Source organism: Lutjanus erythropterus, chromosome 14 (assembly GCF_056507025.1).
Source record: "Lutjanus erythropterus isolate fLutEry1 chromosome 14, fLutEry1.hap2, whole genome shotgun sequence".
NCBI classification, from domain to species: domain Eukaryota; kingdom Metazoa; phylum Chordata; class Actinopteri; order Lutjaniformes; family Lutjanidae; genus Lutjanus; species Lutjanus erythropterus.
Window position 1 is genome coordinate 2,771,462 of NC_139330.1, and position 25,042 is coordinate 2,796,503.

The 25,042-nt window shown below is 38.7% G+C and overlaps 1 long non-coding RNA gene across 1 annotated transcript in view; it reads right to left on the minus strand.

Annotated features, from left to right (window-relative positions):
• The window catches only part of LOC146315017 (uncharacterized), a 62,339-nt gene that overhangs the window by 31,507 nt on the left and 5,790 nt on the right, over positions 1-25,042 (minus strand). The window contains exon 2 of the long non-coding RNA XR_014771855.1: positions 6,299-6,420. This is a non-coding gene — a long non-coding RNA (uncharacterized LOC146315017). The remainder of the gene's footprint in view (positions 1-6,298; positions 6,421-25,042) is intronic.

Below are 25,042 nucleotides of genomic sequence, written 5' to 3' on the forward strand. Positions count from 1 at the left end.
AACAATAGCTCAAGCATATGGTTCCATCATTAAGTATGAAGTGCATGTAAAGCCTTTAAATAAAATCTGTCTCATAGGTATGACCCACAGGCTTTCTGAAGATGTATTTTTTTTTTCATTTTAATGGCATCATGAGGCTGAGACTTGATGATAGCTGAAATACAGCTTTTGGTTTTTGATATGTCTCATAGTATAAGTTGGCCTCACTATGCTAGAGGTGGACTGTACAATACTGGGGAGTAACTAGTTACTACTACTGAGAAAAAAACTTAAATTACAGTTACTCAGAAATGTGGGCAATTGCAAGGACTACTGCTTATATATGAAATATAGCCTTTAAAATAATGGTTTATTGTGAGCTGTCTCTAAAAATATATATAAAATATACCCAAATAAGACAGAGTATGCAGTGTAACCATCATGAGTACACAAATGCATAGGATGAGAGGTCTACATGATGCAGAATTTTGGAGCCATCCTAAACCAGACCAATGGAAAACCAAACCAAACCCAACATGCAAGGGCATAGAGTTGGCTGGGGACAGTAAGCACATGTCCAACAATTACTGTATAGTCCTTGGAAAGAAATATTTAAATACAAGCAGTGTCATCAGTCAGAGATGCTTGTTGACTATACACTTGTCTCATGCCTCACAGTGGTTTGTTTCCCTGCCTACCTATGATACCAGGTTTCTTTTCACTGCTCAAACAAAAAGAACTGGCACGCTCAACTTCAGTGTCTTTATGATATGACTGCTGCCTTTTTGCTGCCAAAATATTTAATATTAAGCGACTAGCGACAAATCTCACAAGTTATCCAGACCATCAGGGGGAAGTGAGAAACATATGCAAATCTATTATATAATCTCAGTCAGTGCACACAAACAGGCTTTTAGTGTGGTTATATGTGGACACTTTGTCTCTGAAACTTTGCCACAACATGAGGAGAAGAGCGAGCTCGGCAGCATAGAGAGAGAACGAGTTGGGGTGGTAGGGAACATCGTTGCAGCAGACTTTGCAGTGGTGAGAAGATGGCTCTGTTGAGTAATCCGGTTCACTTCATACATCCGCCACTAGAGAACTGATTTATTTACAGCCCAGTCCACGGTAGCTCCAGCTAAGAGATGTTTATTGTCCCCCCAGAACAGTTACATGAAATATATCTGCCCTTGCCAAAATTGATTTTCAAAAAATGTGACCCCTCCGAAAGGGATCCAAAGACGTCTCAATCTGTATAGACTTGATCCAAACTGTGGTCAACCTTAGAAAGAAAATATGCTACTAGCAGCATAATTCGCCACAGTCAATAAACTACCACAGCTGAATAAAGCAGCAGTAGATGTCGTTTGCAATGCACTTCACTTTGCATCTTGCATCAAACAACAACTTTTTCCTGTGACCTTCATGACTCACCACATGATCAATGCTGATAGTGATGCACAGATTCTGCTCAATCAGAGAGAACAGAATTTGGCCCTGACCCAACATGGTTATTAGACATCGAGTGGACCTGTGACGACCTTCGACTTCAGTCCTTGAAACCCTCACTGATGATGATGCAATCCACAATACACAGAACAAATCATGGATCCATTTTTGTTTTCGACACGCCATCAGTGGTGACGATATTGCAGCAGACGGATATATTAGGCATGGCTGCATTTGGGATGTGGGATGGAATAAAAGGGCCTGTGTGATGATGATGGACTTAATGTGACTGACATACTACTGTGCAGTCCAAAGGTCACGGTTACAGAAACCAAGAGGGCCTGTTTCCTTTGGCAGGCAGCAATGGAACTTTCAAAACTCCAGCCAAAGACAAAAGAGACATTTCAAGTCAGCGTAAAATACTACGGAGGCAATTCTGAGGGCGGCCAAGACAAAAGATAAAACATGGTTGTCAGTAAATACAGCGGTGATGACAGGACGAACCCAATCTGGCAACAGGGATGGAAACTATTACTTCCAACCGGACTGGAGCTTTGAAGATTGGAGGAATCTTGTGGTGGGATATCCACCCCCCAACCAGGCACCCCAGCAGAATCCACCAGCACTCTCTCATTTATACAGATGTCCAGCCAATAGTGCATGCGTGTACGTGTGTGTGCTTCTGTGTGTCTATCCCATCCTTCCTGTGCGCGCACAAATCCACTATGTACACACACATTCTCTACCTCAGCTCCCATGTTTCATCCTCTCCGCTCTCCCCATGTTGTGTTTGTCGAGCTCTCAGGCCTAAATCCATTATTACCTCCTGAAATGACAACTCATTTCCACAAATGTAATCCCTTCCCTTGCCTGCGTGAGGCTGTAAAGTAAACACAGTCCTCTCTCTAGAAAGCACAAAGCAAGGAGGGAAGGGACTACTTCAAATTTGCAAAGGGAACTCAGAATGGTGAACGCCAGACCCGAGGAGTGAAGATGATAAAGACGGAGAGCATTTGAAGGGATTTATTCCAAAGCACTGCAGTCTGTAATGCTATACATATATAGCCTATATAGTAAATACAGTTTGTGTTCTGAGAAGAGAAAGTAGCACTGGATGTGGTGGCTTTTCCACCGTCATCACTTATGAATTATTTCTTTACAATTACACAGATCTGGGAGTTAGATCAGCTCATTCCACTTCTGAGGCAGATCAACCAGTTCAAAATATGTATAATGGTGTAAATTCTTATTATATTTTATATCTTTGTCATTTCCTCTTGTTTACATTGCTTGTTCATCTACTTATTACTTACTATTTTCACTGATGCTTCTTTCTATTAAGCGATCCACTTTGCTGCTTTATCACTGAAAATTTCCCCACTGTGGGAGTAATAAAGGATTATCTTATCTTAGTCAAGTGTAAATTTCATGATAGTACTTCAGTGACCTTATTCAGCCTTTATTTTAAGATGCTGTTGTAATGAATGAAAGGCTGAATAGGAGGGTCTAATTTTATTATTGCGATTATTTTATCATTATTCCATTTTTTTCTCAATTAATCAATAAATTGCTTTGTCTATAAAATGTCAGAATCTTGTGCAAAATGCCTGTCATAATTTCTCAGAGTCCAAGTTGACATCTTAAAATTAAAATCAAAATTTTATGCGATCAACAGTCAAAAAGACAAAGATATTTAAATACAGCAAATCTGCATATGTGAGAATATTAAACCAGAGTTTCTGGCATTTATAGCTGGATATATGACTGAAATATTTCTTAATTTATCAAAATAGCTTTGGTTTAATTTTCCCTCAGGTCTTTCAGTACTAGCTGGAATGAAATTTCTTTGTTGGAATTATAATTATAATACAGACTTCTGCCTTTTTCTACAGCATGGACAAAATGAAAGTGACTGAATGTAAACTGGCTGTTATGCATAACAATAGAAGAAGAATTCTGACACAACTATTTATATCCTTTTACATCTACATGAACATGATATGAGAACCAGTAGTTGTATTAGTTGTAGTCTTCCATGTTGTGCTGTGATGCTACCTGTGTTTGATCGTTCCTGATTGGCTCAAAGTCCTACCTGGAAAGGGCAGTGGCCAACTTTAGTTTCAGGAAGTCAACCCTAAAGCTGGACTCATCACACAAACGTCACTTCACAGGTTCTCCTCTCTAATCTCTATAATCTCTCAGACTATCACGCACTTCAGGATATTATTAAGATTATCGTGCCAGAGGGAGCACCATCTCTTGTAATCTCGTGGGGAAGCCGATGGAAACAAAATGGAGACTGGCGTGGTGCTTTAAGGCTTTGCAATGAAAAAAAAAAAAAAAAAAAAAAACTCGAACGAAAGCAGAGGGGTGAATGAGTCAGGATGAGAAAAGTGTTTGGGAGACGCGGTCAAAACAGGTTAACTATTCTTCAGCAGGGGGAGATTTTAATATTTGTCCTCTAATGCTAGCAAAAATTAGCCTCAAGGGCTAGCTTGGTAACACCGTCAGCTGCTCTGTCTCCTTTTACACTTGTCTCTCTCATCGGCTAGATTTGATCTCTTAACTACCAAACATGTTTGAAAATATCGGAGCAGCCCCAACGAAACTGCAAGCAGTTTACGAGGCTTAGGACTGGATCTGTAAACCTGTCACATTACCAGATAATCTGGGCCAAATATCAGGGGGGATGAATCTGAGGTAAAACAGCCCAAAACTCATAAAGCTTGACTTAAAGTGAGTGGAACTGGAAACAAGTGCAGAACCTGAGAATATGGCTACATGTTACATGATGGGTAACAGATCAGTAGAAAAGGGTTAAATGTGGAGTCCCAGGATGAATGGACAGTTGAAGGTTTGGAATACAGTAAAGCAGTACAGAAAACATCTCATTTCTATTGAATTTGTTTTAGTAAATTATAGAGTTTTTAAGCTAAAACATAAATTTGAAGTTGATTTCTAAACATAAAGTGAGTCTGTTTTACAAAAAAAAAAAATTACACAATTAAAACCAGGCATCCTCACTGCCTCATTTCAAAGGCTGACAGTGTGTTCCATCTTCCTCGGTCTGCAGTCGCAGAGATAAACAACAATAAAAAACTCTCCTCCATCAGCCTGCCCACCAATCCATCCCTCACCCTCAGCCACATCATATGTGACTGGTTTAATCGCAGGCCAATCACTGCCGGGTCACAATTAATAAAAGCCACAACAGCCGCAAATAATAAGTCCAAATTGCTGCCTTAATCGAATGATGCAAACATCGGTGAGTTACAAAAGTTCACTGCCACCACTGACAATTTCCTAATTGTATTCACTCATTCATGGCAATTTTATTAACATGGAGCGGATGTCTTCTGCCCTTCCACTGTCACAGCACCAGGGATCTAATTTCATTATTTTCCACAAGATTTGCTTGACTACTGCCGTCATGCTAGTGGCGCGCCACGGCCAGATGTTTATGCTATTTAAATGAGGAAGCAAAGCCTGTTGGGTAAACATAATTAAAGAAAGTTGAAGCTTTCTTTTTTTGTTTTCTTACTTCTCCTCTTCCTTGCCCTCTCTTTGTCTACCTACGTCTTCTCCTACCACTCTCTTCCTCTCTGTGTCTTAACTTTACTTCATTAGACAAATTTCAATTAACATCAGAGGCACATGTTTCTCTGAGGAGGAGCACGAGGCCTGCATGGAGGGCTGGGTACGCAGAGAAGTGTGACGCAGTGGACAGTGATAGCACACACACGTGCATGCACTCACACACACACACACACACGCACACACAGTATGCACAGATGCTTTAGCCTACACTTAACATGCACATTTGTGCACAAATTCACAAACCAACAGTCAACAAGTGGAGAAAAGAGCAGAAGAGAAAAAGCAAGATCTTAAACACTCCAAAAAATCTTGCAGGAATTTAGTGGAATGAGTTAATTAAACTTAAAACTTCTTGTATTTACTTTCAGGACCTCTGAAGTTGAATGAATCTAATATGCAGAGTTCAATCAACTCACTAAATTAATCTTCTGAAGAAATATGATCAGCATGTTAGCAGACTTCCCAGCATGCATTGTTTGAGAGCTAGAACCAACAGTCTCAAACTCAGACTGGCTTGGGGTCACAGATAGTACTGGGGTCTTGTAGGGGAGGAACATCAATATTCAAGAACTGCAAGAAAGTGTGGTATTTCCTACAACTGACTTATTTATTTCCATTACTAACTTACTAATTCATCATACCTGACCAAAAAAACAACACAAACAATTTTCATTTTATATACATTAGTTTGTCATGCATTGGACACAAACTCAGCAACTCTTGTGTCACTTTGAATTGGTCATTACTACCCCTGATAAAAACAGCAAACTGAGCATCTTTAGTTTTGTCTTTGCTTTTGTCAGAGTATGTGGTGAAAACTGTAGCTTTATAATGTAACTTCACTTTACTTTAATGCAGCCTTTAAAGCCATGAAAAGACAACACTTATGCCATATCACAATATTATGACATCCAAAATCTAAGATAATATCTAGTCATTTATCACAATATCAACAGATATATTAAGTTTAAGTAAAAAGTTTATTTGTTTTGAAACATTACAAATTTTCCTCAACTTGTCTTTTTTAGCTCAGTCGGCCCAGACACAAACTTTTTTAAGTTAAAAGAAATGGTTTATTTTTACAGTGAAGACAGTGTTGTCTTCACAGGACATATTGACCAGTTTTAAGGTGCATCTGTTGAAAATGTGTGTGTGTGTGTGTGTGTGTGTGTGTGTGTGTGTGTGTGTGTGTGTGTGTGTGTGTGTGTGTGTGTGTGTGTGTGTGTGTGTGTGTTGGTGCAATGCTTTTGAATCATTCACAGCTCTATCCTACCTGTGGGGCTGATGAATCCAAACACCGTTGACCTGTGGCCTCCTCGGCGTGTGTGTGTTTATTAAAATCATCACCCGGCGCAGCCCAATCACACAGGCATTACTGTCCACGCCTGTCGCATGCTAAATGAGAGGAGAGACGGAGTAACAGAAAGAGAGAGAGAGAGAGAGAGAGAGACGGAGGCTAAATTAAATCACTCATGTCACGGTGCTAATAGGCCAGCCTCACTCTCCGTGTAATTCCAGAGGCCGGTGCTGCAAAAAATACGTTTTTAAAAAAAACTAAAGCAAGAACAATCTATTAGGGTCAATATCACAGTGTGTTACAAGAGGTCATTACAAGATTATGTAAACCAAGAGAGCTTTTCCATGCAGTGGTCATTTACATGTGATTATTACATCAGAGTTATGCAGTGATTATGCAGGGGGCGCCTCAACCCAACTCAGGGCACACGCACACATTGAATTATGTCATGAGCGTGCATTATGGAGGGGACTTGATCTTCAAAATAAAAGCAAACTCACAGCGGCTCCTGTTTGGTTGTTTAGAGGCGAGGATTTATTCGCCGATGTCCCCATTTAGTGGCGTGATTGGGGGGGGACGCCTCGCTCATAAAAGCCCTCATTCTAACCAGCAGAAGCAGAAGCATTCATTTACTCCGTCTGATAGAAAACAGCCCATTCTCTGCGTGCATTGCTGCCCCGCGCAGCCGGCTTGATGGCTGAAATATGCTTCGCGGCTGCAGCCATACAGGCGCTTTTTAAGTATGCAGCGCGCGGCACATTCGATACCCTTTAGTGCACACGAACTGAGTAGCTGTCAAAAATACAACAGGCATCTCAAGTAATTATGCAGATTTATGCAAAACATTAACAAGAAGAATTAAAGGCACAAATGAGGTGGCTACACTTGAATTGTTAAGATTATGAATAATTACCATGAATCTTTTTGCTCTTAATATAACTTGTTTTTGATAAACAAAGCCTTAATTATCGGAATACTTTGGAGGATTCTGGTGACCTTCATTAATCTTAGACAACAAGACTCCGGTGAGACTTGAGATGAGGCCTACGCACGTGCACTCTCACACACACGCACATGCCCGCACACACACACACGTATAGGGTAAACACGCACGCATGGCGGCACATATGCTAACTAGCCACTTCAGCCCGGAGCGAGGAGACAGACAGGTACATCTCCTAGTTAAGCCAAGAGAGCTCCTCACACTCCCTGGTGTGTCCAGGTACACTAAGCCAGGAGGACAGATGCACACACACACACACACACACACACACACACACACACACTCACACAGGCGTACACACAGCAGGTGACTCAGATGCTCCTTTGAGAATTGGCAGCACCAGGTTCTTCACTAATTACAATTACATCTCACTTCCCTCCCCTTTCCACTTTCCTCCAACTTTGGACATGAATATTCCAGCGGAGCTATTGTGCATTGGACACGCTGCTCAATATGTCCCATAATTAAAAGCATGATGTGCGAGATGAAAATACTAAGGGCACTCTGCTCAGAGCTCGCTGTAGCAGAGGGAAGGAAAAAAAAAGAGATGCTGCTTTTTTTCACCCAAAAACAACACGGTGGAGTGGAACAGAAGAGCTTAATCTGTGTACAAACTCCTGTTTTTACCTCAGTGCACAACAGCAAAACTTGCTCATTCTGTCTCAGCAGTTTCTTGTAATAAAAATGTATTAAAATCCTAAAAATATATGTAGCATTGAGGGCTTATTTGTAAGCAAATACTGTTTGAAATCAATAAATTTCTGTGTCTATGTTGGTCAGATATGGAAAGATGTGTTTGGGACAATATGCACCAACATACCACAATAAATTCCTTCTCTGTTAAAACCAACTTGACACTAAACCGATTCTGATTCTGACAGGGTCACACAGGCTCGTGAGAACTTTTGCAGGGGGGTAACTCCTAGAGAACAGTAGAAAATACTGTGAAAACTGCACACCAGTGCTACAAATAATATTAAAAAGAAAAAGGAATCAATATAAGACTATTTTATGACACAATCCTAAAGATATTATATATTTTACCAAATAATAATGTGTCTATTTGCACCTCGGTGAGAATAGGCACATGTAAACTGTTTTCATCCCTCCTCAAATACCAACGTTTTGTCACCATCCTTTGCGTCTCAGACAGACGTACAAGGTTCCCTTTAGCATCTGCATGACAGTCGATCTGCTTCCTGTAACAGTGTTGCCAGCTGTTTTCAATGGAAAGCAGCTAAAGTCGCGAGATTACATCAAGTTACTAAAGTTAACCCTGTCCTTGACAATCGTCATCACACTATTGCTCACCACATGTGTTTGCTATGTTAGCCAGGTAGCTAACCAGCTGTAGTTAGTCATTACAGTCCAAGAACGGAGCCTAATTTTGATCTGCTCCCATTTGCCCTGTTAAAACCTATTGCATTGCACCATTCATACAAATCCAGCAGTCCCTGTACCAATTTATTTTATTTTTACAGTGAAACATTTGTAGTAATGTGTCGTGCAACTGCAGGCTAATTTGTGAGCTCTCATTATGTTCCACTCAGGAACAGTTGAGTTATGTGCGACTTGCGGTTTGAACATTTTTACTTCAGCCAAAACCCCTTAACTCGACTCATTTTGGAATTCAGGAACCTACGTGATGATGAGGCTGAGGACTAAAATGAATTAAATCCAATGTGTAACATTTTTGCATTTAAATATCTAAAAACACAAGATATATGTTATATATTTTGTTGAGTTGTTTACTTACATCGTCCCTAATATTTCTAGCGATGTTCAAATGAAGAGAAATCTGTAATTTATTCAAGGTCCGTTTCCTGCAAGCCACTGCAAGCTAGTTGCTAGTTGTTATAACTTCCAGGATACATCAGAGAGTGCAAGAAAGTCTGAGTACATTAATAAACGTAACACAAATAAAACTCTAATATTACCTCAAACATGAACATGATTTCTACCTGAGTCATGTCAGATAGATTTTCATCTGCAATGGTAACAACTAGAAAACAGCTCCAAAGATCCCATGCTGCTTTGCAACATCCAGTGGCAGAATTTGCACATTTCATGTTCAAGTAAGATTATAAAACCATTAAAAATAAAGTGGCCTCAACAAATAACAAAGATAATAAATATATGTATTCACTTATATCTGCACAAACTGTATTATCACCCAGCAGTAACCACAGTGTGTCAATGTTTGGGTCAGAAGCTACATCTCACAAAATGCTACAGAGAATAAAGTATAAGTCATTACTGTTTAAATATTATGCATAAATAATAAGTCAGATTAAGTTTGATTATTATTATTACGTGTGTTGATCATAGTGAGCGGTGACTTTGCACCCTGTGATGCTTCAACAATTAGGTCTAGTCCCATGGGTGCAGGCACCCAGGGGTCCCGTCAATCAAGCTTGTGTTGATTGTTTTCATTTAGCTGTCAGGTTGTTTCTATTTTTTCCATCTTACTTATGATCCTTCGCCTAACGTCTGCAGAGAGAGCAAGTCAAGAGTCATTCTGTTCTGTTGTGTCTCTGCACCTTTTCTGCAAACACACATCAGTGGTGACACACAAGAGTGGACACGAACCCCAGCTCTCAAGAGCAGTGTGGTTTTTTTCTACTGCAATTTAACTTCAAGAAATCACAGATTGTTAAGTTGCATACTTCTTCAATTGTTATAAAAAAAATATTAAAGGAACAGTTCACACAAAAATGAAAATTCAGTCATTATGTTCTCACCCTCATGCCGACTGAGGGTCGGGTTTATTTTGTTAGTCCGCAAAACACCACTGGAGGAAACAGTGTCGCAGAATCTCCCAAATGAAAAATCTACACCTTCCTGTAATTTCTTCATAGTTTACACCAAACACTTCATATAGTTTGTTGACCTTTTGACCTCATGTACATTGTACATACATTAGCAAACAGATAAATGATAAAGTCAATAAAAATCAAGTAAAATCTTCTGATGAAAGTATGTTTTAAGATGAGATTTACAAGACATCCCTGATTCTGCTGATCTGCGTTCTTTAGGCAGCTCTTCTCATAACTTTAGGGTTCTGACTGTGAATCCTCCATCACCTTCACCTTCAACCAGGCCTGAGGAACAGGTAGAAGACCTCAGGCTACGTACTGCCTCATATAAGATGTCAGATATATGACATGGAAAGAGGCCATGGGGAACCAACAGTAAAATCTTAAAATCTATTGCAAAGAAGCTAAAACAGGCATCATGTGGTCACTTTTCTTAGATCTTGTTAAGGACTCAGAGACAGAAAGCAGTAATAACAAACAGAGGGGACAAAAGCTGGATTACCCCAAAGGAAAATGCAGCTTGGCTCAAGAAATAAAACATCCACTGCAGTGGTAAACCAGCGCAAAAATGGAAATTAGATTACCAACATAAACCTACCAAAAGTAAAACTAAAATGTGCATTTTGGAAGATAAACTCCTCAGAGAAGAAGAATGATGGGACGTGTTCATACAATTCAACATCTCAGATTAAAAGCCCTTTTGCATTTCAGTTCATTTTGAGTTGTGGACAAAAAAAGATGTTTGAGGATGTTATCTTGAGCTTTGATCAACATTTTTCACCATTTTCTGACATTTTATGAATCAAACAATTAATCAATTAATTGAGAAAATAATCAACCGATTAATCGATAAATAAATTTGATCAGTAAATAATTGTTAGTTGCAGCCCTAAAAACAGGATATCAGGCTAAACAAGTTCAACATAATTTATACTGAGGTAATCCAAAGGTGACAGGAAGTAATCAAGTTATTGTCATACTTGGATTACATTACTGACTACATTTTTTTAGCAGGTAATTAGTAAGTGTTATCAGAAAACATTTTAAAAGTAACCCTCCCAACCCTGAGTGTTGGTTCCATGTTGGTTCTAATGTGAATCAGCAAATTTGTCGTCTGTAGAGTCTTTTCCAGGCTGTTTCCCTCTGCCTGGTTGCACATACAGCTATAAACTGAGGGTAAAATTAAAAGTGTAAAAGCTCCTCTGAAGACATAATTAACTTTTATTTGCAGCGACTCTTTTGCTCATGATGATTATCAAACAGAGGTCACAGTTTTCCCTCCTTTTTATTTACCACCTCATCGTAACTGACACACAGCTGTAAACATCTGGAGTCACGAGGCATGTTTGAATTATTTCATCTCTCCATATGTTTCCATACAGGCACCGCTGCTGGACCGAGTCAAAATCCTTCCCCGGACGTCTGACGAGACGACAGCTCCGCATGCCAGACCCGTGTGGATTCTCCGCCGTCCCTAATAACTGTAACTTGAACGGTAACTCAGGCGGCTCTATTGATCACAAAAACACTGCATCCTTCATCTAGAGGAGAACAAAACAAGCCAATATAGCTTTCAAATGCTTTACTGCCCTGTAGAAAACATCAATGCAGGAATATTGGCCTGGTTTACATAGAAGGCAGCGAAAAAAAAAAAAAAAAAGAGCAAAAGAGGAGAGGGGGTAAGAAAAAAAAGATGGCCGCTGTTAAGCTGTTAGTCAAGAGAGCCAGATTTACCGTTTCTATTTCTACATTTTCCCTCTGCAGATCGATCGGTTCATTTTCTCCGACATCAATACTGCGGAGCCCGGTACAGTTCGCTCCCCTCCAACTGCCTTTCATCCTGGCTACACTGGAGCTGCTGGATGTTAGTGTTAGCCCGACGCTCGAGGTGACGGCTGCCCTCCCCAGCGCGGGATCAGCTCAGGCTCACCTTTCCATGCTGTAACCTCAGCCGCACGGAGGAAGGGGAGGGAGGGGAGGAGAGGAAGAAAAAATAGCTGACCTCTCATGAGTGGTTCGGGGCAATGTCTACCTCTTTTGTAGTCAGTTGGTGGAACTTTGGAGGACCTTTTCCCACTTCCTTCTCAGCGGCAGGAAGCTAAATGTTGGCCGGCTGCTGCCTTCCCTGCCCTGGTGTCTGACTATGGAGGTGTCTCACGGAGGGAGAATGCCTTTTTAAACGCCTTGGGAGGTGTGCGGTGCCCTCGCCAGCAGCTCTCAACAGCTTTACCCCCCCACCACCATCACACACACACATGCACGCACACACGCACACACACACACACAACCCTGGCTCAAACCTTGAAGCAGCGCAGGGTGAGGAAGTTGAAGAAAACTGGCCTGAATCTCAGCGCTCAGGGGCGGCCCCAGCCTCCATCTCAGCACCCTGACCTCGAATCCTGCGGAGCGCGGTGGTCAAGGCGGTCGACAAGTCGGGCTGTGGACGGGGGGGCGGTGAGGTGGGGGGAGTGTGCGAGTGTGTTCGGAGGGGGGTTCTTGGCACGCAACTTTGAGAGTGTGGTCCAAGGTGCTCACAGGAAATCATGCCCCAGGACAGGAGCAGTGCACTCTGTTCACATGACTTCTGTTTGATGCTTATGCTCCTTTTTTTTCTTTTTCTTTTTTTTTTTTTTACTTTCTTTGTGCAGCCCATGAAGTCAGTGTGTTAAGTAAGTTTGTAAGTGGCTTTTTGCTAAAGGTACGAAAGGCAGTAACAAATTTTGGAAAAGTCTGTGACATAATGTCTTTTTAAATGACTTTATTCAAGTGTTTTAAAAAAACAAAAAACAAAAACATAATTCCAGAAAACTGTTTCTTCTGAGTCCATTGTGTATGTTATACTTTCTATACAAGTTAGATGTTCATCTAACAGACAAAAACTAAGACACAAACTCAACCAAGCCAAAGAAATAAAAGAAAAAGATGGTATATGGGTGGGAGAATGAAGGATAAGTGCTTAATTTTTGCAAATCTTGGGCTAGATGAGATAATGACTCGGTTGCACCAACAAGGATCAATTTAATCTGAGTTAGTTTTAATTGAGTTAGTTTAGCAAAAAATGGTTTAAAATGAAAAAACACTGATTTAAAAATAAGCAGAGTTCCATTGAACAATTAGAAACTAATCTAAGTTTATAAAACATAGGGTTATTGATGTAAACTGAAATTAAATATATAGTTTAAAATGCAAACTTTTGAATGCTTGGATAGTAACAAACCTTTTTGCTAGTTAGCTAAAAAAGTTAAGAAAAACTTTAGTTAGCGCAGTTAGCCTGCTCATGATGGTTTGGCAGAGAAGCTCTAATTTAACTTTCGAGGAACCTGATGATTTCACTCAGTGCTTGCTATTGCTTGATGCAATAGATTTAAATTGAACCTGAGTTCAGAATAAAAATTAAGCTTAGTTTCAAAGACAGTTCTTAATTTCAAGGCAGGTTGGTACAACACAATTTAATGTTAATTAATTTAATTTTTTACCAGAAATCTAATCACATTTTGTGTGCGTGTGTGTGTGTGTGCGTGTGTGCGTGTGTGTGTGTGTGTGTGTGTGATCTGTTTGTAAAGCTTTTGTTTTGGCTCTCTTCATTTATTTATTGGTTTGTTTTGTTCAACTCCTCTAGAGCAACAAAGAAAACTGTAAAATTATAAACGACAAGATACATTTTTTTATTCAATGGTTGTTTGGAATGCAAAATAAATTCATACATGTATGTTGGTTGAGATCAGGCAACACTGTTATCATATCCAGAACTTATTTGTTCCTCCTCAGCATTTTCATTAAATATACAAATTATAACAACAGCAATCAAAATGCCATTGGTCTTGATCTAGAAAGAGAGGCTGGGCCATAAATACACAACATACAGAAGAAAAAAAAGGACACTTCATTCTAGAAAATTCAATAAGATACCATCCATCCATCCATCCATCCATCCATCCATCCATCTTTTGTAGTTTCTCCACTTCAGCATTAAAACTTCTTTCCAGTAATATTATCCCATAAACACTCTGACCCTGCCGCCTTCCTAATTGGCCCTAAGTTGCCCCTGTTGCCCGTGTGTGATGTGCACTGATGGATACACCGAGGAATCGTCTTTTCTATGTGTTATTGTCTCGTCCATTCAGGCTGAAATCAGCCTTGATGCTGGGAAGGCAGCGCGCAATTATGCAAATTAAAAAGAATCAATAATGCCTCTCAAATGCATTAAAATTAAACTAACAACCACATTTTGAAAATGTAAAGAGTGCAGATATTTGTGTTAAAGTGTAGGGAGTAAAAGTAAAAAGTTGACAGAAAAATAAATACTCAAGTAAAGTATAGACACCTGAAAACTCTACTTTAGTGCAGTAATTAAGTATTTGTACTTAGTTAGTCCGTAGCTCTGATAATAAGTGTAAATTACATGTCAGGTTGTGACTATTAACCTGTAAAAAGAACAAAAACAACAACAATAAAGCGTGCAGAAGAAAAGAAAAATATTTGAATGTTTTTTGCAGAAACCCTCTGCTAAAACCAGACAAAACTAGAGAGAAATTTGTTTTTTTATTATTTCTACTCCATGAGTCTTTTTCAGCATCAGTTCACGGAGGTATGAGACAGAGGTTACATCCTAGAATAGTCATGAGAACATCTCTTTTTAGGATTCTGTAAGAAACAAATATTGCAAAATGTGTTTCACCAACTAAAAAAATCTATCAGAAATTCTGTGCATCTATATTTAAATACACACATTTTTCCTGTCTTTCTGTCTCACTCATACACGCACAGAATCACACTTGTTCAGCTCACCCCGCTTCATTTGTGATTTTGCCATTACTGAAGGCTTTATGTGTGTGTGTGTGTGTGTGTGTGTGTGTGTGTGCGTGTGTGTGTGTGTGTGTGTGTGTGTGTGTGTGTGTGTGTGTGAAAGAGAGAGACTGCATGCAGTGCATTTGTAAGAGAGGCTCGACCTGACAAATGTATTCGGCTCCCAGTAGCACCGCAGAGCCCCAAAATTCATGTAAAACACCAGTAACTCGCGGTGCTTTTTAAAAAGGGATCGGCTGATACAGGATAATGACGGAGATTTCAGCTTGATTATGGGAAACCATCCCCATCAAATATTCCATTCCCTTTTTCACACTCGGGCTTTATGAAAAAAAAAAAGGAGAAGAAAAAAGGAAAAAAAAAAAAAGAAATCAGACCGATGTACCTGAGCTGCAGGCGTTTAGGCCTGACCAATCTATGGAAGAGACTGAAGAGAGAGAGAGAGACAGAGCGAGCACGTAGGAGGAGAGGAAAAGACGAATATGAAATCATCATTATGATCATAGAATATTTCTCTCAAATTCATGTAGAGATTATTGATAACTGATCGATCATCTGAGTAATTTCTTTAAGAAAAAATGTCCAAAATCTCTGATTTCAGCTTCTTAAAAATAAATAGTTTTTGTTTTCTTTACTACTTTATGACAGTTTGAAGACGTCATCTTGGGCTTTAGGAACCATTGGTCGACATTTTTTTTTTTTTTGTCTTTAATATCCATCATTTAAAATAAGCAAACTCTTTTATTTTTCTCTTTCTGTTTGCTGCTTTTTCTTCTTCACTTGTATTTGTTTTTCAGAAACAGATGCTCCCTAATCTGGCCTCTGTCTCCCAGAGTGCTGCCATTATAATGTACACATTTTCTGCCCCTGAAAAATCCAATACACCAACTTTAACAAAAGGATTAATCGAGAGAATAATCAACAGATTACTTGACAGTGACAATAATCGTTAGCTGCAACCCTTATTTTGTGTGCAGACATTACTCTTAATGTTTTTATTTTTGTTTTTACTTTATTTACTTAATCTTACTTTCATTGTAATTATATGAGACACTGTTTCTTGCATTTAGTCCTTTAAACTTTATATTTGTTACTCTATTGTTGTTATTCACGTTACAGACATTTTTCTCTGGCACAAAAATTTCTTTCAGGATTAATAAAGTTCCATCTTATCTTTTGTCAGTTTTAATGTGTAAAATCATTTAATTGTGGCTTGATCAGTAAATCTGTGGTAACATCACTTCTCAGCCTGGAGGTCGGAACTGCTCACATGGGGTCATGAGATAAATCTGGTCATGAGATAAATATCCCAGAGCTAAAAATACACAAACAAACAAAAAAATACCCCTACATATTTCTGCTCACAGAGGAGCAATATTTCAAATTAAATTATTCTACATAGCCCATATCTTTAATTACTTTTGAATATTTTGTAAGTTATATTTTGCTAGGCAGGAAAAAAGGAGATGCAATTTGTATCAGTTACTTTGAGAGGCTTTTTTTTTTTTTTTTCTGCGTATCTGAAACACATGAAATATATTTAATGTCTTTTTTATTCTCAAATAAGACACATTTTTGTCTCCAGGTTTGAACCGTAGGGGAAAAAAGTGAGTCATGTGAAATGTTCTGTTGGGTCGAGCTGCTCACTGTGAATGACCAGAGTTCATTCGTGTAGATTGAGGGGAAAAAAAGTTTTGTTTAGTTTTTGGTACAAACATATGATCAGACAAACCAGGGCTGCTTTACTGAAAGGCACTAAAATACAATACAAGACGAAAAGAGTGATTATTAAACGTGAGCTCCACAACTGGCAAATACACTCACTGGCTAGAAACTTCCCAGCATGCACCTCTGAACAGCCTCCCACCTCCAAGAAATCCTGACTGACCACTTAAGTTTGCAGCTGTCTTCTTCTCAGTGTAGGGATGCAGATCAAACCAATATTTAGGCTCCTAGAAGCTTAAAATGTCAGCTCAGTTTGTATAAAATGTGTTTTTGTATTTTTAGATTAAAACCTACTTGTATTTGTTCTCATAGCAGTATTTTGTATTTTATTTTGATACATATGATCAGCAGATCAGGCTGTGATTCGTAACAAGATACTTTTTTCATGCATTTGTGTCCGTCTGTTTCTGCTTTACAAAATTATGTAATTTTTTTCTTTAAAATCTCTGCTTTTCTTTGTTACTAAGTTATGGGGAAACCTGTTTTGTCTTTTGTTTTTTTCATAAAATAAAAAAGACTCCTTGAAGTGCACCTTTTGACAGAGGGTGACATACACTCTGTCAGTTAAAGGAGTCGCTGACGCTCCACCACAGGACGTCATTTCTGCCTGTGGTGATGAAACTTTTCATCTCCACCTTAAATCAGTGTCACACACTCTGATTTAATAAACTTGCCCTGGACTTATTCCATCCCTTCCAGCAGCTATAAGCTATAATTTATTTACAATTTATACATTCAACCATGTAATACTGAACTCGATTCCACTGTGCACTGATTTGTGCACTGATGGCATCAGTGCTGTATTTATACTGTGCATTTCAACTAATACTCTTTATAACATTCTTACATTTTAATAGTTATTTTCAGACATGTAGAATTATTCTTTATATACAGCGTTACTGTTGAGAACTGCTGTTACAGCCTGTAAAAGGAAAACAGCGGTCAGCTAACAAATTGCATTGTCAATAAATTTTAGTTATTTGTGAATTTTTGAAGAAAATCAAAAGTAAAAAAAAGGTGTCAAAAATTCTCAGGAACACACTGTAGTCCTTTCCTGAATAAAACTATTCAAATAACAGTAAGTAAGAGATGCAACTTAAATTCAAATGAACACTTTCATTTGTCAGTTTATTTGACAAATGAGCTACATTTTTACCTTCAGACATACACAACATGTAAAATAGTCATTCATGTGCTCAGTCTTCAGACGTCTCATATCTGCACCTGAAAGTCCACAGTCTTCTGACTAGAAGGTAGCATGAAGTCGCAAACGTCTTCATATCGTAGCAGAATCACCAAGCTGAGTAAAATCATTTCTACTGATTTCTCCACCACTAAAATGTATTTCTTTTCTTTTGTTTACTGTCAAAATGTTGAACTGAGTTGGCTTTCAGTTACAGTGTGAACTGTGGATTACTCTTTTATGCTTCCATCATCACAGTATGACTGCAGCTATTAAACTTACAAGTGTTTAAGTACATGATGATGATTAAACAAAACCTTTTGATAAAGAGCAGAAGAATCTAATTATTTTCTCTTATACGTGTTGATTTACTGCAGTGGAAAGTTAGACACGACTGTATCATCTCTATTGTAACACAGTATACAACAGGCCTGGGTAATAAAACAAAAGTGATACGAACAGCAATACACTCTTCATCAATAACAATAAAAAAGTAGTTCGATAAATTTTCAATAATTTAACTTAAATGCAATAAATGCAAGTGGCCATGAAAGCACACAACAAATAAACGCAGGCTCATAAACAGCCAATCATATCGCTTGATAATGGAGCTACGAGTGACACGAAACAAAACAGCCAATCAGTAAACAGGGGTGTTCTGTTGCATCATCAAGTGAAACAAGGACAGAAACAGTGAGCAGCGAGAAAATGAGAAAATGACGGCAGATGGTGAAATAATTGTTGATTTTAAAAAAAGGACAGGTTGGCTCACCACTGTTTTCTATTCCCTAATAAAAGTAATAAATTATTAAATTATCAATTTATGAAAAATAAAGAACTATCAAAGTTAAGCATTCAATTGACTTTTTTTCCTCCTGGTCTTTATTAAAAATTCAATTCAATCAATAATTCTGATATTGACTGAAATAAAACATTTTATTGACAGACATTTTTCAGCCGAAACACCCAGCCATAATATGCAATTAATAAAAATGAAAGTTTGGGAAAGTCTTTCATTTCAAATGTTTTTTTTTTTTTTGAGGAAATTAGTTACTAGTAGTAACTAGTATTTTTATATTGATAGTACAAAAATAAGAATTTAATTATAAACATATATAATGTATACAAAGATGCTCTGATAACCACTGATGCATACATATGTAGATGTTTTCAATGCATGTGTGAGACGCTGTATATGACACAAAATCAGGAATTAGGAGTTTTGCACATTGAAACTCTGTTGTGTAAATGAAGCCAAAGAAATCAGAAAATAATTTATTGTGCTACTGCAAATATAGAAATAACAAAAAGTCAACACAACTTGAGATGGATTTTTAAGCTCAAGCAGCAATCAGTGAAGATAAAACTACAATCAAATGAGTTAATAACTAAAAATGAAATGAAAACCAACATGAAATATGTTTAAACAAATATTGTTTTCTAAATGTTTATGTTTGTTGATTTGATCGAGTTGTGTTTGTTGAAAATTTGGGTGAGAAGCTGGAGTAGTCAAACATTTCTCAGACATGAAATATTTATCTCTACTCTTAAGTTCATTTGTTACTCTTATTTGTCGTGGGGTTTTTTTTCTTACTTTCATATTTTATCATCAGGTTTTTTTAATATGTTCAAAATAAAATCTAATCTGGATAATGTATCTCAGACTCTGCTTTTACAATAAGGCAAAACTTTACATCCATACAAGGCAAAATGATGACTGTGATTGTAATTAAGTGTGACTTATGTTTCTGTTTTAGTAGACACCAATTATCAGATATTTCAGTCTCTTGTTAGTTTGAACTGAAAGTGAAGCAATAAACCAAACTGTAACACTGAAGAGAATAAAACAGTCGACCACAGTTTGCACTTCAGGAGAGAGTAAATACATGACAACACTTAGGCAGTAAACTAAAGGACAGAAATTAATTTTAATGATCAGCAATTATGTTCCAGTGTGGCTCACTTCATATTGTTACTGCTTTCATGCATTTCTGTCGATACAGGTTTTAACGGAGATGAAAGGAAAATTACGTGTTTGCCGTTAAACTGTAATGTGTTATAATGATTGCAAATAATTTAATCTTGAATATTTTCACTTGTCTCCAGTGCATCTGTTCTATGCTGTTACATGTTTTCTTTTTAATGCTTTAAATGTGCCATTGACAGGGACTGCATATGAAAATTAGCATGTACGATTAAATCTACATGACTCAAATGCACATGTAAATTAAATAAACATAAAACATATCGATGGTATAAGGCAAAATTAGAAAAATAACACTATATTTTTTGCAATTGAAACACATATTCTCACATTCTCATCCTCCATCCACTTGATTTTAGAGCTATAGTTTTTCTGTTGTTGTAGTTGTTGGTGTGGATGACCCCTTTACACATTTCTCAAATCACCTGTAATTTAAAATATTTGTTACACAAAAACACATATTTAGATGAATTTTAGGATTTTAAGATAAAATAAAGCATGCATTGAGTACAGTAAAATGGAATAAAGGAGCTCGCAAAAAGCAAAAATTTATTCCAAAATGGTCTTAACATTAAAAAAAACTTTTCTGGTTATATTGATGTTTTTTCCCATCATGCCCTCATGTATTCTGAAAATTTGCTTGCCTGGGTCGAACTTGATCACCTCCTGCATGTCACTGGCCATCAAAGCTGCCAACGTCTGATTCACTTCTAAGTTTCGAGGTAAATTAAGTATCTGTTCTTGTGTGTAAAGCTCAGACACAAAGGTGGTAAATGGAGACTGGAGGGGGGCCGCGGTGTAAAGGAGAAAAAGTAGAGGTCATCAACAAGTCAAGGCGACCATCTCCTTTTATTTCCCTCCGAGCAATTTAGAGTGACACAAATGTCTGCTTGGGGAACCAATTGGATTCATGTTGATAACCTATGAGATAAATATGCTAAAACATTCGTCTGTGAGAAGGAGAGGGTGAGAGAAAACAAGGAGAGGGTGAGGGAGGAAGAAGGAGGTGCAACAGGCGCACACATAATCAGAAGTTGCTGGTAATGTGCAGGCATTCACCCATTGGACGAACATCTTTCACTTTATTAGCATGACAAAGAACACAATCATTTTGGATATGCCTGAATGCCGTTTTCATTAACTTCCCAATGATTTATTAACAAAAGTGTCTGGAATGCTGTGAAAGCTGCAGGCCCCTGCCAAAACCAAAAAAAGAGAAAAGAAATTGAACAAGAAACAGAGAAAAAATAATGCAAACCAAATAAAGAAATGTCATCTGTAGAAATGAATAAAGAGAGTGAAAAAGAGAGAGTGAGAGAGAGGGGAAGAGGGGTGAAGAAGGGGTTAAAAGGTAGACGGTTTTATAACAGCGGATCCCATTCTAAATGTAAAGTATATCCAGTTAATTATGACATTCATTAGGTTTTAACACAGCACATTCAAACTGAGACTCCCAGCTGGGAAACATTCTCCAGTCGGCTAATAGGGAATTCCATCAGCCATGGAGGAGAATGAGGCTCATATGGTTTTATATGCCGCCGCACACAGTCTGCATACATGGAATTAAAAAAAGACCATCAGTAATATGGTGGTGTAGTGGAGTACAGCTGCTGTCCCTCTGATCTCTTTGGCCGCGTTCGGACCAAATAAATAAATCTGACAATTGTTGTCACTGCTGCTCTTATAATTACTCTTGTTTGAAAGCTTGATCTCACTCATCAAATGATAATTTCACCGTCATCAGAGTCTATTCATTTTTTCTCTGGCAGAGACTGACTTGAGGACCCTTATCCTCTCCAGCAGAGATACAGTGAAGTGAAACAGCCTGAGGGCCAATTCCAGCGCCTGCAGCAGAAATATTAGGCCCCTGATACCATAGATAACAACGTAAATACAAAGATCAGGTAAATCCCAACAAATATGAACTCAACATATCTACTTTAGAGGCTCGTTCTGCAGCAGCGGCACATTTCATAAATTTGATTACTTCAGACTCGACAAAATTAAAAGACTTGCAACTCAGCTTGGACTTTTAACAGCAATGACCAGTAACTTCACTTGAACTTGAGCCTTTTCACTTGCAAATACTTGATAACTTCCTCCAGGCCCAAAGACTAAAAAGTGTGACTCCACAAATAAATTAATTTCCCTACATTTCCTGAATAAACTAATATTAACATTATTCATTCTCATCGAGTCAACACGCAATTCACCAGATCCATTTTGTTTGCACCCCTCTGACAGCATCCAGTCAAATTGCAAATTGCAATACACTCATTAATGTGGGTAAAGTAAACACAAGGACTCGATTAGTGCAACGGTCACCCAGCCAGAGCAGCTGGACCACGATTGTGGATGAGAACCAGGATAAGAGCTAAGCTAACTCAGCATAGACCTGAGACAGTGAGCCAGAGTGAGATGCATCAGCCCGCATCCTCCTCCTCAAACCCCCACGGAACAAATGCAGATTCAGCTAGGAAGCCAGTGTTAGTTAGCCAGAGATGCTAATAATCTATTACTTCAGCATCTCTACGTCATGATTGAGAAGATGAAGGCAGAGTTTAATCCACTCCCAACAAGTGTCCTCTTGTGTTTCACGCTTTTCAGAGACTACAAAAAAAAGACGCAACCATCCAGACTCATGAAATGCTGACATCCTCTTGCACACTGTCTCAAAATGTAGAGAAATGAAAAGCTTGACCGTCCTAGTTATGGTTGCTAATGATCGGACAGTTGCTGTTTGGAGGTTAGGTTGAAAGAAGGGTCAATTATATTCCATTTCTGCCATATTCTGTCAATAAATCCACATAAATCTGGACCTTTAAATAAAATAAAAACAACTAGGAAGGTGTTCAGCCATGGAAGAGGGAATGAAAAAGGTGCCATTCTCCCTTTTACAAGTCAGTGCTGACAAAATGATGTTGAAAGTGTTATTTTAGGGGAAAATAGTTACATAATGCAATACATATAATGCTGAAAATGATTTGTTAACAGCTATCTTCATGTATAATGTGGAAAAAGAGGTTAATATGAATCCCATCAAATTATATAGAGTTGAATTCTGCAGCAGTATTCTGTATAACAAAAGTGATCATTTCATTGTTTCACTCAGTGTTTCCTACTGTACAGTGAGGGACTATAAATAAGTCACAGAGCTGTTTTGTTTGGATCCCTATTTGATCATGCTATGCTTTTATGAGTACATTTTTCACTGGAGTTCTTGGCTGTGAATGTGCATCAGCTCTTTTCTCTCTCCAGAAGGCCCGGGCCGGTTCCCCATCACCACCCACAACACCAACGGTAACAATGGAAAGAAGGAAACTTGACTCGGAGAAGACGAGTGTTTTAAAAGATGGAGCTTTCCACCAGTGAGCTGATGAACGACTCTCTTCTTCCCGGTCCCTCTGAAAAAAACAGCCAATGAAAATAAGCTCAACAGTGCAATTTAGAGAGCCTTATAAATCAATCCTGGTGAGTACACATATTTCCGTGTGGGGAGAATTTATATGTTTAATTACTGAGCGCAGGTGCCGGGCCCTGGCTTTACTCATTACAGTAAGATATATGAACGGCGGCAAGAGCCCGGATAGCGCAGGACAAAAGGGAGGACAAAGTAATTAGCCGGCTCTTATTTAATGGGACCCTTCCTCAAGTCATTCGCGGCTCCCGTTGCGGTTCCTCGTCCATATGCTTCAATTCAGAAGTCATTTCATAAAGGACCACTGGTGGCAGGTAGCACAGCAGCAATTAACACTGGCGGGGAATGGAATCGGCTGGGATTGAAAATGAAGTGTTAAACACTGTGTAATATTTGATTGTCCAGCTTTTCTTACCACAACCCCCCCCCCCCCCTCCTCCTCTTCCTCCCTCCCTCTCCTAGCTCTTAGATGGATTTTCCCGGAGTGATGGAGAGCCAAGCGCTGGGATTCCCTGCTGAGTGGGACCGTGCTGCAAATGCCTTTGGCCACAGAGTGGTCGAGGTTGGTTTTGGCCGCATATGTGTGTGTATTTGGCCAGAGTGTGTGTTTATCCTCCCATGGCCTGTAAGTGGACTTGGCTGTAGATTCAGCTTTGGCTATCCTGAGCCTGTGTGTGTGTGTGTGTGTGTGTGTGTGTGTGTATAGCCCAGTGGCACCTGTACTGTGTGCAAAGGCTAGTAGAGAAACACTAGCCACTGCACTGCCGGTGTGCCAAACACAGGCCTGTGCCATCTTACCTCAAGGACTCTGGACTGTTCCCAAGCAGGGCCGTGCCAAAGGAAGGCAGTGACCGCCCAGAGGGGGGGTCAGCACTGTTTCATCTACAATATGTGTGTGTGTGTCTCTATCTGTCAGTAGGATAGGGATATATAAAGAGAGAAAGACAGATATTGTGTGAAAGTGTGTGTTTGTGGTTTGTGATGGTGTAAAAATATAAGATCATGAATCTGTTTAATGCCAATAAGGCGTGTTTTTACTCAGTGCTTTATAAAGCTTATGAACGGTGCAACAGTTTGAAGGCTAAATAGTGATGATCAGTTTCCAGGGTAACACATCATAAAAGTAATGCATTACAGTAATATTACTTCTAGCAGTACCAAAGTAATATAAGGCATTACCAGTATAATTTCTATAATATTGTTGTATTTACTACATCATGTGACATAAAACTTAACTCATTTCTTCCACAACAGTGCAGAAAGCCAGAGAGCAGCACGCACTGTCTAAGTTGCAAAATGTAGATAAATATATTTATTCACTGCCATCTTGGGCATCAACCTTGCATTCACATGCACATTGTCAGAAAAATAACCTTGAAGCATAAATAAACACTTCAGGTTGAGGTTACGTCCGTGGGACGTGTTGCAATATAGAGGCATCTCAATACTGCAGGGATACTTCTGCATTCATTTTGGTGAAAGGAATGCAAAATTAGTGTGACACATTACTCTACATTAAGTAACTTAATAATTTCAAGTGACAGTAACTAGTAATATGTAATGTATTACATTTTGAAAAAATCTCAACACTGCTGATGGCACACAGGTCTGATGTCAGACAATCAATGGTGATCAGTGCAAACATCATGAAAAGTGATTAGCAAAGATGCCAGTCACAGTAAACATGGTCATGGAAATATTTTTTTTAACAAAATCATGACACACGTGTCCGCCTGGAACTTTGACGATGCTCGTTTTCGCTCCAAGAAAATAATTTATGCAGAA